Genomic DNA, 20,367 nt, shown 5'->3' with positions numbered 1-20,367 from the left:
AAGCTCCAAATCAATATAGTGGGGGAAAATGTTGTGGTTTAGAACTGTTCCATTATTAAAGAGAAAATGTGTAGCCGACCGGATAGCTCAGTTGGTCTTTTGACAGTCATGGGTTCGAGTCATGGTCAGGCAGTTTCAGTCAGGGTTGAGAAGTGTTTTTTCAACTGACACATGTTTGATTCATTAAACAGATTGTATTAAATTTGAAATGAACAAAGGCAGTATTGCATGATACTTTTAGATCTACATAAGGCATTTGATACAGTTGATCACACTATACTGAACATGAATATGTTCTTCTTCTTCTCCATGAAACTTCAAGCATCTGCCATAGGTAATGACAATCTTACATGGTTCAAGTCTTATCTCTGATAGACAGCAGCTGGTGGATGTGGCTGGTACTCATTTTACTTCTTCTCCGAGAACCTATGGTGTCCCCCTGAGGTTCGTTTTAGGTCCTCTTTTATGTCTAATATATGTCAATGACATGTCTGCAACCCTTAGCAAAAAGCTTTTATTATATGCTGATGACTCACTTATCCTTGTATCTGGTAAAATAAATCTGAAGAAATTCTCTCTTATGGCATGAGTCGTATAAGATTGGTTAATCGAATATAAATTGTCTTTGCATCTTGGCAAGACAGAGTGTATTCTTTTTGGTTTAAGTTTCAACTTAAACTGGGCCTAGCCTCAAGGTCACATGTAATGGTACTGCTATAAAGTACCCATCTTTTGTTAAGTATTTTGGTGCAAAACTTGATCAAATTGTTTTGGCGTCGCCTTTGATGCTTTGCATCAATGCTTGTCTTGTATAATCATTTATTTGTTCAAGTATAATGATTGGTCAATTTATAATTAATGTTATGGCCAGTTAAAGCAATTTTCAAGCCAAATTAAACATTTGACGAAGGTCATTTATGAATCAAGGTCAGATTTAGCCTGGTCTTTGTCATTTGACTGTTGTGTCCTTGTATAAATATAAGCCATTGAAAAACAAACTAATTAGGGCATTTAAGTTTGGGAAGGCAACAGCGACATGACTGTAGCTATAGCACGAAATGTTTTCTTTTAGCAGCACATGTTCAAATGCTTCCCTCAGAAAAATATATAAAATGGTTTCAAAAATATTGAAAGCATTAGAATGCTTATAAGACATTCGATTAAAATAATCGCCCTTCATTAAATTCAGTTTATTGTAATTGCGAGTACATATCGTAGCTCCAAGGCACATCAAATGGGAGAATGGGAATCGTGTGCCTTTCTCCAGCTTCAGGCGACGATGACGCGAAAGAACATGTATCATATAGGCTGGGTACCTAAAACTCTGGTTGGCTATTAAATACGTTGTCGCCTCCTCCAAAACATATCTCGATAGTGCACAATATGAAAGGGCAAATGCCTGCCTATCTATTTTCAGAAATCAGAACATTATATATTAGAATAAGAAAACAATGAAGCTCTCCATATGTTAAAAAGGACCTGTCTAGTAACTTAATCAAAAGTCATTGATAATTGCTTATATATATTATATATATATATTTGGCTATGAAATACTATACGTTCACTTTGCACCCTCGCCATCAGAAATTGAGAATTTACCTATGAAATACTATACGTTCACTTTGCACCCTAGCCATCAGAAATTGAGAAATTTGAAAGTAAAGTAGAAAAAAACGGAATCACGGAAAAAACGGAAAAAGGACAACATTAAAAATGTTGCAGAATCGGTTTGATTGAGCCTGTTCATGGATGTTACCGTTCACGATCCCGGCTTAAGCATAAATCAACATTTAAACATCAAAATTATTTAAGTTTGAAGTTACAATCATCCGTTGAGTAAAGGCAGTTATCATGGAACCATCTATATGGCACTTTCGAGCTGTTCCATGTAAAAGAAAGCGTTTGCCCTTATCGAGAACATAATGGGCGGAACTAAACAAAATGGAATTTTGAAAGGGTATTTGAGGTTATGAAGCTTGCATATCAAAGACAAGACGTCAAAAGACAAATTTAAAAAGCAAGCGACAAATCCTAAGAGTGACTATACAGTACTCAGGAATAAAAAGCGGAACACCCAAGTTGCAAAATAGATATATTTAAAAAAAGAACAACAAAAAACACACAACAATAATGACGTGCTAACGATTTTCAAGGATTGGGAATTGTCATCTTTACGTCCAGTAAAGCTATAATTTAACAAGTAAGGCTAGCATTAGTTTGTCAATATCACAATATGTATAAAGTCAAAATAATATCAATTATAGCAACAATCATCCTCTTACAAAGTTACCTCTTTAATTTTTGACATAAAATCATTATGTTTTACTGTTTAATGAAAAAAAAACTTTCTTTGTCATAACTAAATAGTATGTTTCCAAACCTTTTATGAATAGTATGCGAGAGATTTAAACAATTGATATTGCTGTCACAATCTTCCGGTTAATCACTTTATACGCTAAATGTTCTGTCAATTTTCTGTCTAAATATATGCAATTTATTGGAATGATGGTGATTGGCATATAAATTTCTCATGACAGTGATCCGAACAATTACATTATTTTAAATATGTAACTTGTTTCTTAATACATAATTATGTTTATGCATAAGCAGGAAACCCTAAAGCGAAATAAAGTATTTTTTATTCTCTTGTTTTGTATTGTAAATTGTGTTTTTAGTATATCAATTCAATGATTATGAAAGGAGAAAGTATTGAGATAATTAAGAAAAAAATAGCAATTGTGTTTCAAATATGAAAGAACATAAAAATACAAGTAATTAAAAAGAAAAGTAACAGGTGTATAACAGTGAAATTATGTTTCTTTTCCTGGAAGTCATATAAAAGAAATCGCATCGTCTGTTCGTATTTCGTCATTTTCGCAACACAATACGCAAAATGATTTGAGATTATTTAAATCTTAAAATATTCTGTAATAAAAAGAAATTTGAATACCAACTTAAAAAATTGATATAACTTAGTGAACGATGCAATTTCTTTCTGGAAACTATGGAAATCAACCAAACCACAAAATATTATGATAAATATTAGCATATCATTTAAAGAATGGTATGATTAATAAAATAAACTATTGTATGACGTTAACGCGATAAAAGTACATGAAGTACAACAAACATGTATTTTCTGATGAAAGTGAACCTAAATTTTCCTTTTACATTATGTGAATTGCTAAACTTGTAGATAATAAAACAATCTGCACATTGTCTTATAATGGTGATCATTTGTACGTACATTTGTGCCATCTAATGTCAAAAAATTTCAGCGGTTTAAAAGTTATGGAGTGGCAATTAATTGTAGATATTTGTATTACATCTAACGTATCAAATTGGAAACTATAATATACACTTCTTAAAACCCTTTGGGACAGAATTGTCTTAATAATTAATTCTATTATGGTGACACTTGTATGTCCCTTCTTGTAATTTTCGCCTTTACGGTAAACTGAATAATTATAACGTATATTCTTGATTTTTTTACATATTGAACACACAATCTATGTTATCATTACAAATTGTTCACAGACATTCTTTCATTATGATATTGTTATGTTTGCCCTTTTTGGTACTTTTCTTGTGATTGGAGCAATGAAAATTACAAAACGCCTTGTATGTTTATATGGTATTTCTATTAATGGGTATCGTTCTACATTTAAAAGGGATGTAAATTTATTATTATAGTGAAAACATCAACAATGAACGCAACCCCCACCCAACCCAGCAAGGATGATTCCTCATAATATACTGGTATTTTGGCTCTATATAAGGATTGGTTCACATAATATACTAAGAAATGCACATCGTATTCTTAGACTTTTTAAACAAACATTTATTGATTGTTGTACTTAACAATGGTATGAAAATATAACGAAATAATTGTGTTGCTACCCCAAAGGTCAATGTCAAACTTAAAGGTCAAGTGTTGAAATGTATACATTTCATGGCCGCTCAATAACTTTCGAATAAAAATAACTTGCACAAGTGATCGTCATTATGAGACAATGTGCAGAGCAAATAATTGGGTTGCTACCCCAAAGGTCAAGTCAAACTTAAAGGTTAAGTGTTAAAAGAGTACATGTTGTGTCCGCTCAATAATGGAAGATTTAAAATAACTTGGCACAAATAACTACTTTCAAAGTCATTGTTTGTTGAAGGTCAAGAAGTACACATTCGTGTTCACTCGGAATGTGATTAAGCTGTCCTTCAGACTGTTTTGTTGTAATAGGATACGATGGGTAGGCTGTCGTGCATCATTTGTGGACACTCAATTCCCGGGCACGTACACACATTCGATTTCCATATATATAGGCACTTGCCTACAGTTCCTTCACTTGCATTATTTTTGTGTGGATTGCTTATGGGAGGAACTTTGTCATTTCCCGTCAGATTTATCTATTGCTGCCTCCCGTTCTGCCTTATATAAATCTATAACAAAACCAGACTCTGTCTATAACAGCAAGAAAAAGTTTTTGTAGAACATCAAATACATTCAAATATAAGCAAGTTTAAATAAGTCAGCAGAAACATCACCAAGCATTAACCATAACTGTTCAGCAATGGGCTATACCAATGCTTGCCCAGTATAAGACACAAGTGGGAAAATAATGTCGACAAACCCATATAGATTTTATATATGCCCCACGTGGAAAATCCTATGCAAGATGAACATATAGAGTCCATGTTAACTGTATATTATACAATTTTGAAAACCCGTATTAGCATGAGTTAAATTTAGGAATCCAAATATTCTTTTTCCCTAACATGTACAAAACATATGCATATGGTTATATTAAATTAGCTATATCTCAGACGGAGCATATGCTACTCATAGACTCAAAGTTATGATAAAAATGAACTCATATTAAATAGGTAAATATTCATTGCTATTGTTATCTTTTGTAAATATTATGTAACAGTTAGAATTCAGTTAACATAGATCATAACAGCTAGATTAATATGTAAAAAAAAAATTTAAATCGATTCCAATGGTTTTTGAATTTATCTGATTAGCGATAAGATTGAACTGGCCTGTTATGACGCCGTTATTCATTGTTGAGTACAATACTGAATTATACTGTCAGTTTATGACATTTGACCTAGACACCTGGTTTATGCCGTGACACCGCGTCTCATAGTTGTGAACATTTCTATGAAATTCATTAAAATCCCTGAAATCATGTACAAGATAAGCTCTTGACATCTCTATATTTAATCACCTGCTGCTGCAGTGACCTTGACCTTCCATATATAAATTATTTGTATGTATATAAATAACATGTTTCACACCCGTAGTCATGATAATGACTAATTGTGTTTCAATCCCTCAATAAATCATGACTCAAAATGGTCCGAATATACATTTTATTATTTTTATCTAAAATTTCCCCCTATGTGTGACCTTGACCTTGGCCACAGGGTCCTATATTTTGCATTTTGCACTCTATCTTACAACAATGAACATTTGCGCCAGGTTTTATTGAAATTCCATTATACAAAAGCGGTTTTCAATGACCTCTAAGTGAGACTTGGACCTTTGATTTCTAGACATGGTTCATGCGCGCGACAAAGACATTGATAGTGGTTTACATTTCTATGAAGATTAATTATAATTCCCCAATGCGAGTAGGAGATATGTTCTGGACAAAATCTTTATATTTTATCATCTTAAGTTACATTGACCTTGCATATAGTAACCTAAATTTCATGTTTCCCGCCCGTAGTAATGAAAATAACTATTTGTGTTTCAATCGCTAAAAATGATGATAAATGGTCCGAATACATATTTTCATATTTTAATCTGAACTTCGACCCATATGTGTGACTTTGGCCTTTTTCGCAGGGACCTTTATTTTGCATCACAATTTTGAACATTTGTGCCAGGTTTTATTGAAATCCCTCTATGCATGTAGAAATTTTGTTCCGGACAAGCGTGTTCACATGACGTTTGTATGACCCTTACCTTTGACCTAGTGACAAGTTTCAAGCGCGTGACATAGCTTCTTATGATGGTAAAACTTTCTATAGTTTCATTAAAATTCCTCAATGCGTGTAGGAGATATGTCTTGACAAAATTGAACGCCATCGACATGTCTTTCAAAAATGAAATACAATAACAATATGGATTATCAAATTCAAAAATAGATGACAAATCCTGAAATAAGCTGTTACGAAAGAAAATGACAGCATTTGTTTTTTTACTTATATGCCTATGAAATGGTTTTGTTAAAAAAAACGCCCGGTTCTTTAAAAGAAGAATAAATTTAGAATATAAAACACGAAGTTTAAAGATAAATAAAGAAAACCTTAAACAATGTTTTAACAAAACTGGAAAGTCAGGTAATATTAATTTCCAGATTTAATAGAGACTACTCACTCCTTTAAAGTCGTCGGCCTAAACGTGTTAAAAAGTGATTATTTTAATCATTCTTAAAAAACAACACTTGCTCAGCATGCATCATGCTCTTTAAGTCGTTTAAGAAGTAACACAATATTGAACTGCAGGTTACGTAAAAAATAAAGTATTTTGCATAAAATCAAGCGCGTATGCTTAGCTTTTGAATTGTGCATATGTCGGGACATTCATTAAAATTATTCTTATTTTGTTTATTTGTTTATTTATTTAATGTTTTTTTTTGTTTTACAAAAGTCCTGAGTTAGTATTTTAGCAGCACAATAAATATTAAACATTTTGGACTGCTTACTGTGACGTCTTAAGTTTATAATTTTTACCAAATTTGTCCTAATTAACGTTTTCTCACATGCAAGAAATACCTTTTGTATACCTGAACTTTTGTCAAATTGCATTTTTACATACTCTCTTGTAATGTTATACAAAAATTCAGAATGCATGCTTTGACATTTAAATATACTAGTAAGCAAGATTCATTACTATGTTCATAAAAATATGCATAAAAATTATTATGTATGTGTTTTTGTTTTTTTTTTTCGTGCATATGTGTTTGTTTCATAATAATTGATTTTCAGTAATCCTTTGGTTACCTTCACTTTCAGTGAATTTCGTGCATATTCTTTTTCATTTTCTATTTATTGGTACATAGTTTCTTTTAATTAAAAACACACATAATTTTATTTTTGATAGGTTTGCAAGTGGAAATTCTGGTTCCAAATATCTGGAAAAAAGCCCAATCTCGACCTGTACTTGACTTGAGTGATGTACTGCTTTTTATTTATTTGATTTATTTAAATATACCAAATGCTTCTTTTGCAGACTATAAAAGATATTAACATATCTGGTAGCCAGCATATTTATTATAATCTGTCCCATTAAAAATGGAAATGAACTTTTGCCTGGTGTGAATAAACAAACCGAGGTTGAATAAAAATTTAACTATTTTTGTAAACTAAAAAAAAAGTCACCCTCGAAATTTTTCAGGATTTTACTCTAAAATGTCTACTTTTCTTGTGATAGCAAATTTTGATTTCTCTATGGAAAATCTCTGTTGTTTATTTTCCGTAGCCATTGCCGAAGTACTCTTCATTTGAAGATGAACGGGACAAAGCACTGTAACACCGCACTTTGGGGTCAAACGCACTTTGGGGTCGAACCCCAAAGTGCGTTACGCACTTTCAGGTACATATGAATTTTTCAACATCAGGCAAGCGACCGCATTTTGGGGTCAGAGAAAATTTATGTTCATTATGTTTTAAATAAAAATATAGTGTAGTCAAAGCCAATGGTAAACAAAAATCAAGGTATTAAATAGACACAAAACATGTGCCCTGAATCAATAGGGATTTAAATGGTCTTGATTAGTAAGTGAAGAACTTTCACAAAATAAATCACCAAAAAAAGAATTTGTATCAATGCAGCACGCCTCAGATTCACGCTAATTTTCATGAAAACTTTGAAAATTTATTTGAATGTATAATATTGTGGAATAACCAAAAGGAAGCAATTTGCACATTATCAATGGCACTTATAACTTACGTAAATTACCAAAAAGTTGTCAAAATATGCATAAATAGCCCTTAATGCGTTAGTAACGCAGTAGGAATATAGTTGTAAATATTGAAAACTCAGTCATTGACCGCACATAACATGTAAAATATTACTTGAATCTTGAATCATTTTACATTTCCTATTATCGTAGTACATATTTCTCAAGTTTGATTTTATTGAAATTTTTTGACTCATCTGGAGGCATGCAGCTTTAAGCTTAAAATATGTTTTTCTAAAATTTTCCATTTATTTTAAAAGAATGTACACCTTTTATTAACTCCATTGTTTTTAGCTAAATGCATCATTTTCCCGTTTGTTATTTACACATTTTACAGAAATATGATAGTCTTTGCATAGACAAAGGTATAAATTCTGGGTAATCTTAGTAAGACATTTCAGTAAAAAATTTATATGATAATATGTTAAAATAGCCATTCATTTAGCTAAATGTGACACATTAGAAACTTGACTAGGTGAAGATGCGGCTTTAAGTAGTAGTCCGTACAGGCAGTCAAAAAATATCAACTATTTAAGTAGTCGCACATTAAGAGCGAGCTTCAGAATAATGTAAAATTCTCACTGGGGGTATAGAGGGGATTGTGGGGTATCGATCTCCCCGAGGTTTAAAAATAACATTTTAAAGGCCCATTATGCTTTTATTTGTTTTTCTTCAGCTTTTTTATTTTGATGTTCTTTTATATTATCAAAAAATACACATTGGCCAATTACCTGAACCATCTTTTTCATCTGTTGCTTTTTGACAATGATGAGTACAGTACTGTTATAGTGATAAGTAGTTTACATGTTTTATATGGAAGTCAAATACTACATTGTTTTGACTACTTTTATGACAAATAATTTCACATTTATCGCTACTTTATTCAGGTAACAAGCATCTTACATTTCTCTGATACCATTATTTTAACATTATAAAATTCATCTTTCTAAAGAAGTATGTAAGATTTCCCATTAAAAAAGCATCTGGCGAACGGTTGTTACGGAGGGGAAAAAATATTAACTGCATTTGCAAATACCAACATTTTCATTTTTGGAGGTATCAAAAAGATAATAACACTTTTTAGTATATATATATATATATACAGAGACATAGATATTATCTATGTCTCTGATATATACATGTACATGTATATACATGTATATATATTTTTCTAAATCAGTGGAATATAAGGACCTATTTAGATCTTTTATTGTGCATAATTGTAATACACCAGTCATTTGTAACCACCTCCCTTGCCCCCGGGGGAGTGCGGGTTAAAAAAGAATCGTGTGATGTCTGCGCTGTTCCGGGGCATAAGGCAGGAATGTTATTATCTGAATATCCCCCGCAGGGCGAAGATTTTACCAGTGGTCGGCTTGGTTTAAAGTCAATGCCCCTCCCCCCGCTATACTCAGGGGGTGGGGTTGAGAGGTGCATATTCATTCACCAATCAACAGCCCTTTCCAAATAGACACTAATATAATAGTAGATAATAATTTTTAAAAAAATACACTAATTATATAAAATACATATGATTTAAAAAATGGGCCGAAAAAGGTCGGCCGAAACCAGACTTGCTCGGCCAAAAACGACTGGGCCGATTCCAAAAAATGGGCCGAAATGTGACCAAACTACTGTGCTAGTTTTATACTCAACTATGGGCTGTTATCAGATGTGAAGGCTGTTTTGATTGGCTAAAATATGTACGAAAAACCAAAATAAAAAATGTACGAAAAACTTTAATAAAATATGAATGCAAAGCTAAAAAAAATAATAAAAAAATATGAATGCAAAACTGAAAAAAAATATGTATGCAAAACTTAAATAAAAATATGTATGCAAAACTTAAATAAAAATAAATGCAAATGTCACTTTTATGCCACCGTAATTTTGTTATATGAACAAATTATTATTATTATTGGATATTTTAAGTGGTAAAATTAATGAAACTTTTATCACTTAAGCATCATCAAAGTATTGACCGCCATCTTGAACTCCACCTCAAATATTTCAATGTCGAAGATCGAAAATAAGTCAGTTCTCAGTATTTAAGCAGAACTCAGATTACACCTTTAGACCTCTGGAACCCAAAGTGCGTTGATATGTAGCATATTAACGCACTTTGGGGTCAATTTCTCGATTTTGACCCCAAAGTGCGTTTGACCCCAAAGTGCGGTGCGAAGTTTAACGCACTTTGGGGTCGGACCCCAAAGTGCGTTTGACCCCAAAGTGCGGTGTTACAAAGCACGTGCCATGTTTCTAAAATATACATGAGGTTCTCGAAGTCGTTTCATGATTATTTTACAAAGCTGGATCTACAAGATGTAACAGTTTAGTTGCAATGCATGATGAAAAACTTAAAAAAAATGAAAAATAAGCAACAAGAACACCGAGTCAAATGGATAAAATATCTAGAAATTACACTTACTTTTAAGCTGAATAGAATTCCTATGAATTTCGGAATAGATATTTATAAACGTCCCTTCTGAAGATTCCTTCATTGCCAGTATCTATCCAGTTCCGTAGATCCGATTTTTTCTACTTCGAAACTCCTAAACATGCTAAATGACATGACTCTTACACTTAGATCTATGATGATCCAGATTTTTTAAAATGTTAATCCGTCTCATTATTAAAACATTGTTCAATTTGTGGAGTTATCTGGGTTAGCAAATGAAATATGTAAATGAAACACATCATAATCTATTATGTTCCAAATCCATAATTCAAGAACGGCCCATCAATTTTAGTTGTCAACATCACAATGCTTATAACTCTTGAAAATGGATTCCAGACGAAACTTTATTACGTCAACAACAATTTACGAAATATATGACGTAACAAAAATGCCTCGCGATTCCAGTTGCGGCATTGACAGAGAGCGGCTAGGCATTATGTAACCTCAAACAGATAATATTAAGCGTTGAGATGAATTTGTCTTGATGGAATTTAAAATTATTTTTGTATACCCAGATTTTGCAACTTAACTGTAAAAATACACCTTCAATTCATATATGAATAATAAAACTTTTGATAACATTTAGATCATCTAGATAATTTTAAACACACTTAATGACATGAATCTACAACAGTACAATACTTCTTCCATTAATTACATATTACATTCGTTTTGATTTTTTGTTTTTAACTATTTTACATATTTCTCAGAAATAATTTCCCTACATATAATCTCGTTTTTCATGACTTCTGTAAATCCTACTATTTTAGCTACAAAATATACAATATGCCGTATTTTTCTCCCGCGAAAAATATGCTAGATCTATTGTATTTTCACTGAATATTTTTAAATTTTAGGAAGGCTAAAATTATTGAGAAAGTCACTCGGTGTTTCTCTTTGACTCGATCTCCCCTTCATATTAACATAATAATTATATGTAACACTTTGAGTCTAAAAAAAACACACTTATTGTCGCTTATTGAACACTCCAATTCAATTTATTCAAACTTATTCTTAATAATATCAAATCAGTGAAATCACTGACATGTTGTTGAATTGTGAGACGGAAAGTTAAATTCAAAGGCCTACGTTTGATTGCTCAAACTAGAAAGCATGATATTATATATATTCTTATAATTTAACATTTTCCTCGAACGCGAGTCTGTGTTATCTCATTAGCCAGGGAGTTAGTTAAAATAGACACTGTGGTAACAAGCAAACCAATTCTGAACGTATAGTGAATCAGTTTTCCTTTCTATATATATTTCTTGTCAGATTTGCATGATAAAGTAGTATTTGTTGGCGATTTTTTGTGAAAGTTGAAACCTACGGAAAGTTTTAGCGCACGGACATCGCACCCGAAATAAGAAGGGTAACATATTCTTGTATCCCATCGAACCTGGTCAATTTAATTATTTTTGAATAGAAGTGATACATACTAATGGACAGAGTTCAGACAACTAAAGAATTGTGTAAATTAAACATTAATTAGCAAAGAAACATTTTTTTTATAGTCTTCTAGCTGGGTCATGTGGGGGTTACGTTCATTGAACGCCGCCTTTCCTTGATATTGTTTATCATATTCTAGCTAGTGTTCCCGCTCCCTACGACATGCTGCGGTAAGATACGCACTTTATTGGAAAGCTATCTAATCAAATCACTTCATTGTTCTTTTTTATCTTAAAAAATACGACAGTTTATCATGGTTATTAATTTAATCTTTGTGTGTAAGAATTTATAAAGCGGTTAGCGATATTTTAGCTTTAAATGATTTTGATTATTTTAATAATAGTTTGCTAGTAAAATTGCCTTTTTGACACCAACTTTGTTCTCATTTTTCATTTTAATGATAACATTTAGCTATTGATCAGTAAGTAAATAAATATAATCAAATTTTTATAATTAACGAGTACATTTCACCGTAATTGTGAGACGAACCCTAAATGACGTCTGTATGGGCGCCGCCATTTTGAAATGGACGTCACGTCAGGTTACAACGTAAGTCAACGGGGAAAAATATAATTTTAACATTTTGACCATATTACTGACTTTATGAAAAAAATGAAAAACATGCCTAGAGATATTGACGTCAGGGTTAAGATGGCATTAATTTAAATGATTTTACTATTATATTAAATAAAAAATGGAATGTTCAAATTTGATGGGACAGACTATAGTTAGGTCAAGATTGTCTTGAAAAAAGAAATGACAAAATATATCTTATAAAGGAAAATGAAACAAAGCGAGCATGATGGTTACAGATCGACAACCTTTGCAGTTGCACCATGTTCTCATGTAAGCTTAATTCGTCACACGGTGTTTTATTCTAAAGATGCATAAAGTCGTAACACAGTAAGAAAGTTATTTTATTTAATCCACAAGCCAATTATACAAGATAATTTATATCGCTTGTTGCCAGAACTAAAGAATGATATATTGATAATTCGGATTCATATAAAGATATATAGTGTGGTTTTTTGTGGGTGTGTGTGTGTTTTTTTTTTGTTTTTTGTTTTTTTTTGTTTTCTTTTTTTAAGAATATATATTGAGAAAATCAAATTATATATTGCTACATTGCTTTCATACACTGGTGGTATGGTTTCATATATTGTACTTTGTCGAAATGCACGTATATATATTAAATTAATTGTAAAATAACATTATTAGACAAACAGGGCTTTCCGTAACCTTGACTGCCGGTTATATATGGTACGGCAAAGTATCTTGTTTGCTGATTCTATAAGGTACGGCGGAGTACCTTGGCTGCTGGTTATATCAGGTACGGCAGTGTACGTTATCTGCTGGTTATATTGGGAAAGGCGATGTACATTAGCATATTAATTATATAGCCAGGCGGCGGCTATAATTACAAAATAAAAGTGCAACAGGGGTACGGCATATCGCTCCTGGTCGCACTTTCGATCTCCTATAGTGGTTGTCTGTAGATAGATCAATCTTATCATCATTAATGGTTGTCTGATGAGGATCTTTCAACGCGCTGTCATTGACAGATTATGCCATTTTTCACAAACTAAGTGAACGTGACATTATGCCCATCTAAGTGTAAATGATCAGTGATGAGGTAAAAGTAAAAAGAACTCGACATTTTGTGTTCAATTACTTACTCAGCATTTTACTGTGAAAAAGTGATCAATAATAGACTTGAACTATGGGCATTTCTTACAAATCAATCATTAACGTTCGTTTTTTTTTAAAAAATAGTAGTGTAGGCAATTTTTATGATTTAGACCGTTTTTTTTTTTACATTGTTTCATAAACGTTTTTCATTGTAAATTATATATGTAAATCGCCATTGTAATAGTCAATCTTTTGAAATATATTACTAATTCAGTTCAATTTAACTAAACTTGACTTCGAAAAAATGAGCATATATGTCACTTAACAATAAATAATGATATGTTTTATCGAAGAAATGCCTAATGCCTCATTACATAAATAGAATATAAACAGTTTGTTGTCTATAAACTGAGTTCGAGAATTATAAACAGTCCACCTGACCAACGGATTTCTTTATAAATATCGTTCGACATGTATTTGTAACGTTCAATCTATAAAAAAGAGTAGGACAGCCTTTTTGTAAGTAAGGTAGTTTTTATATTTTATGCCAGTCATTTAATTACAAAGTATTGGTCAATCACCATTATAATAGTGAATCTTTAGAAATAAATTGCTTATTTTTAGCAGCGGATAAAAATGAACGTGTCATTTTAAACACATCAATACAGTTTGACATAACGATTTTAGCACCCTTATAAAAATTATAATAATCTCATCCACTGCGAATTTGCTTTACTTCTGACACAAAGCCTTGGTGTTAAATGATATGACAACCTATAATAAGGTTTGTATGTTTATTCTGAAAATATCATATGCTCGTACAGAATTGACAAATGAGGATTGCATTCAGATATTTTATAAAAGACCCGGTAACAGTAACTCATACGTATGTTCACACGTAAACATAACTGATTTGTCTCCCACATCATAAAAACTATTATTGTTTTGTTCGTTGGGATATCGATAAATGCCATTTTGTATATTTCGGTTGTAAAATATCAAACATTACGTATACTTTTTAGAAAAGGTTTTAAAAGAATTATAAAGTTGGCCTACTCATCCTAATTGGATTCCTTTTACCGAAACGCTTTCAGTTTTGCCATCATCTCATGAACAGTAGAAATTCACCAATACCACAAGATATTTAGAAGTCGACACAGGTCTTAACTGAATGAGTAAAGTTTTGTACCTTATGAAGAATCCTGATATATTTTTTATGCTTGGACCAATGAATTGACACACTTATTGGTAGTATTATATACTACTCAAAATTTGCTTAGAATCACTTTTTATGCTCCCCGAAGGGAAAGCATATAGTCTTCACCTTGTCTGTCCGCCCGTCCGTTCGTCCGTCTGTCCGTCCGTTGTCCTGTCCTGAGCATAACTTGAAAACCTTTGGAGATAATTTGTTTAAACTTCATACAATGGTAGAGGGCATTGAGGGGGAGTGCAGTGTCAAAAACCTTAACTCTATTTTGCCCAGTTTTTGAATTATCTCCCCTGATAGAAAAATCTTGCCCGGGACATAACTCTAAAACTATCAGAGATTTCAACATTAAACTTTGTAGGTAAATATATTTCAATGAGTAGATGTGCAGTGCGCAAGAAACATAACTCTTTTAAGCCTTAGTTTGGAGTTATTGTCCTTTGTTAATTTTTACACTTTGAACATTGTCCAGAACATAACACTATAAGAGATATCAAGATGAAAATTGCAGGTTGATAGATCTCATTGAGTAGAAGTGCAGTGCAAAAGAACCATAACTCTGTTAAGCCTTATTTTTTAATTATCTCCCGTTTTAGAAAAATCTTGTCCAGGACATAACTGAAAAATTATAAGAGATATCAACATGAAAATTTGTAGGTAGATATATCTCAATAGGTAGATGTTCAGTACACAGGAATCATAACTCTGCCTAGTCTACTTTTGGAGTTATTGCCCTTTGTATATTTTTACTTTTTGGACTTTGTTTGGGACATTACTCTTAAATAATAAGAGATATCAACATGAACCTTTGTTGGTAGATAGATCTCATTGAGTAAAAGTGCAGTACATACAAACCATAACTCTGTTTTGCCCAATGTTTGAATTATTTCACTTTTAAAAAAAATATTGTCTGGGAAATAACTCTAAAACCACAAGAGATATCAACATGAAACTTTGTAGGTAGATGGCTCTCAGTGGGTAGATGTGCAGTGCACAAGAACTTGAACTCCACCTTGCCAAATGTTTTTGTTATTGCCCTTTGTTCATTTTTACATTTTGAAGTTTGTCCAAAACATAACTCGGAAACCATAAGAGGTATCAACAAGAAACTTTGTAGGTTGAAAGATTGCATTTATTAGAAGTGCAGTGCATAGAACAGTTACTCTGCCTTGCGTATTATTTTGGAATTATTGCACTTTTAACTTTTTCCAGGGACATAACTCTCAAACTTCAAGAGGTGTACTTTCCTGTGTCCAAAACCTATTCGGGGAGAATCAACCGGCTCAAAACGGGCTCTTGTTCTGCACTGCGTTACTTTTGTGAATTTGAAGTAAATATGACAATTGATTAAAAGGAAATAAACATAATTAGTTAGGAATTGATTTTTATAAAAAATAATGACAATAGAAGTGTTCCTTGACGTGTGCCTGTTGCGTAAAGAGTGTGCTGGACGAAAATCAATATTTTGGAAATCACATGGTGGAATAAAAAAATCTTGCAAAGGAAATGGTTGGCGTAGGGTGTTTAATACCGAGTATTGTGTCCGCGGGCATTAATTACGGCCTGGCATCGCCACCGCATGCTGCTGATGAGCCTGCGGACCTTGTGATGAGGTATCAGAGCCCATTCCTTTATTATTGCATGTCTTAGCTCCTGAACTGTAGTTGGTTGGACGTGGCGAGAAGAAATGGCTTTCTGCAACATAGCCCAAGCATGCTCAATTAGTTTTAAATCCGGGGACCTCGCTGGCCAATTCATACGGACTATAGTTAAGATATCGGTTTATGATGTGGGCCCTGTGTGCACGGGCGTTGTCACCCATAATAATGAAATCAGGACCGACTGAGCCAGCGTACATGTCATGGACGTCTACGATTTCATTGACGTACCTTACCGCTATCAGTGTACCGTTTACAATGATGTGTAGGTCCTTTCTTGCCCTGAGCGCTTATTCCCGCCCACACCATGACTGAACCCCTGCCAAAACGGTCGTGTTATGCAACGCATGCTGGAGCTAAGCGTTCATTTGGACTTCTCCAAACCCTAGCCTATCTGTCCGTGAAGTCCACACAAAACCTTGACTCATCAGTGAAGAGGACCGGGTCCAATCATTAACTGTCCATGTGACATGAGACTGCGCTCATTGCAAACGCTCCTGAATATGGCGTTGTGTCAAAGAAAGGAATGCGAATTGCTGGCCTCCGTTACCTCAACCCAGCATCATGTAACCTGTTTCTAACACGCACACCAGTTGCATTCTGAGAGTCGTTACGTAAGTTCGTAGCGTTCGAGAACTGTTGGTGCATGGCCTGAAGGACAATAAAACGGTCCTGGGCTTGAGTCGTTGAACTTTCCCGATCTCCGGTGTGGCCCTGCAAGACATTTCCAGTCATTTTGAATCGGAGACAACGCTCTTGTATACCCCACGGACATGGGCAACGTGCCTTTGTGAACGGCCAGCCTCCAACATTCCAATACCCCTCCCTGTTCATCTCATCTTCACTTAGACGACGCCTAAACTGTCGATTTGCCATAGTTTGTTAATTCGAACACAGTTTTACAATGAAACAAATGAAGTCTGTTTAAGTTAAAGCTCATGGCCATTAAACAACAAATTTCCATGAGTATGTTTTTCCACGTGCTTATCGTGCAAGGTGTACATGACAAATCGATAACTTAAGTACACGATTATAAGGTCCCCGTACAGGTGTAACGTTAGCGGAAATATGATTTTAATATGATGATTATAAGACTGAAATATGCAATGTCAAAAAGGTGATAGCAAAATTTGAGTTATATATATGATATAAGCCGAAATCTGTCCAATATGTAAACTAATGAATTCATGAGGAGCGGAGGACCAATGGTAACTTATTGTTCGGTTTGAGTCTTATATCTTACTTAAATCACTACTTTTACAACCAAATATCATGTTATCCATCGAAGAAATAGAAATGTATGAAATTCACAATTTAAATGTTTAATTTAGAAGATTAATGTCTTTTAAGGAGGGCTTATATATTATGATTTTCCTATGTTTTAGGTCTGTGGTTCCATCCCTACTGTTGCCATTGGTTTGAATACTCTTTCTATATTTTTACAGTATATTTTAATGGTAAGGGTAGGGTATTTGCAAAATTGCCTCCATTTTTATTGTTTTTAAGGCATTGAAATGATTTTTTATCATTTACTTTAATCCGAATGAATTTTAGATATTTATTCTTTAACCATATCATTTAAAAAAAGTTAAACTTTATACTTTAACAAAATAATTGCAAAACATATTATAGCCTGATTTTATTGACCTGTCCATTATGAAAGTATTATGGCACTTATTTAAATATCCGATCCCACCTTGGCTCTGTCTGTATACTTCACGATAATTATTATTGAGTATACAACTTATGTTACGAAAAGTCACATTAGCTTAATGTATAGATTCTCGTCACATCCGCAATAGCACAGTCGGTTAAATGATTACCTAAATTATGAGAACTCTGTGGTTCGATCCCTATCCTTTTGCCATTGAGTTAGACTTTTTCTTTATTTTTAACTTCTGATATATTATTTACTATTCTATTTTTTTTATTATATTGATAAATTTCCACAAAGTCCAGTGGTCATATAGGCTTCTCTCACCACACGGCACGCATGTGTTACACGATTCATATTGGACTTACACATTAATATTGGACACCTACCTGTGCTGTATTAAAATGCAGTACGGTCAGAACAGTGATTAATATAAGTTGCAAGAACTTGTTTCGCAATCGAGCTTAAATAAATATGTTTTAACCAACAAAGGAATGATGTCATAGTAGTAATTTAATTCGGATAAACACGAGGAATACAACGTCTTTCCTTTGCAAATTACGCATTTTACAGAATTTTACGTAAAGAACAATAATTGTTATCTTGCTTATTTCACGAATTCTATCTTCAAGCGTACTGATTTTCGATTTCCAATTTCAAAATCATATTACTGCTAACGCTGCCCTAGTGAAAGGTAGCGGACCGTCAATTAGAATATGATTTTAATAGGTTTGTTAAATTCCTTGCCTATTGTCTGTTTTACTTTTTTAAATATATTTAGCTGACTATCATACTTGATTTACTTCATTGTATGTACGTAATGTTTCAGATTAACTTATAAAATAAGTGTAACGGTCAGCTTTTAAAATAAATGTAATAGACAAACTAATTAATTAATCTATTCAAAACAAAAGCGGTACACCATTTTGTGTAACTGGTATAATGTGTGTATATCATTGTGTTCATGTACATAATTGGTCATATTTCAAACACGAAAAGTTCATGCCACGGACATATTTCTATTCAAGACGTTACCTATAAGGTTTTGCAAGTAAGGAAACATAATTGCTAAAACATTAAAATTGTACATTTCTAGCACAAATGATACATTATTTCTATTTTTCGATACATGATATTTGTTAGTAAAAGTAGTAATTTAAGTAAGATATAAGCCTCAAACTCACCAATAAGTAAAATATTGAATCCCCTTCGGCGCTACGCGCCTATGAATTTCAATATTTTACAAATTGGATAGTTTTCGGCTTATATCTACTACTGAATTTTTAATATAATTTCCTGAAACCATGTTATTTAGAAATAGTAAAGACAATACCAAAAATAGTGATAAACATATAAAAAACAAAAAGAACAACACAAAAAAATGATATTATAATAGCTTCAATGATGTTGAAAATAGTAATGAATAAAAAAAACATCGACGTACGCGTCTCGATGTTATAACACGTAAGACATAGATTATAAACCCATTGTTTACAATATTGCTCTATATCGATCAGTATTTATTGATTACAATTAAACATCTTACTGCGTACACCTCACGAAATTTACTGAACATTTATCGAAGATTAATATGTTGTGTGAATTGACCAAATAATCAGTATGCAACTGATAGGTTATTGTCCAACAATATTGACCTGGCACTTCACTAATTTTCGGAAAGGTCATGTGAAAAAACCTATGGAATTTATCGATATGTTTGCTAACTTCACTCGTCAGTGAGGTGTGGTGTATTAGTATAGATGTTGGACTACAGCTCTGAAGGTCTCTGGTTAGAAACCTAGCCAACACCACGTTATAATTTTTTTGTTTTGAAATTTAAATGCAAGAATAAATTTTAAATCGTTTTACTACACCTGGTTTTAGAATACCTTTTGATTGGTGTTTTTATGCACAATTATGTCTTTTATTTAATTATAGTAGCTTTCAACGGTTCTTTTTTGACATAATGCAATCGTATATGCTTAAGCGCATACATGCTGTAAAGGCAGTTATTAAAATTTCTACATAGATAGTACACACAATAAAAAGGTTTTCAATAGTTTAAAGACAATGGCAATTTCAAAATTAAAACAAAAAATAAATCGCTGAAATAGGATTTGAACCTACCAGTTTACGTCTACGAGTGAAAACTCTTTACCAAATGCGCTAAGGAGGGAATTTTAATTTACACCATTTTAACAATTGGATATTTACATTCATATCGATTTACAAGTAGATCGTAACGGTTACGGAATATACCTACAGGGTCAAATGCAAGAGTGCCAGGTCAATGTTGTTGGACAATAATCAAATCAAACATTATAACAAAACAAACAAAATTA

Source organism: Ruditapes philippinarum, unplaced genomic scaffold (assembly GCF_026571515.1).
Source record: "Ruditapes philippinarum isolate M1 unplaced genomic scaffold, ASM2657151v2 ctg3341_1_1_1_1, whole genome shotgun sequence".
NCBI classification, from domain to species: Eukaryota; Metazoa; Mollusca; class Bivalvia; order Venerida; family Veneridae; genus Ruditapes; species Ruditapes philippinarum.
This window is presented reverse-complemented; position numbering follows the sequence as displayed.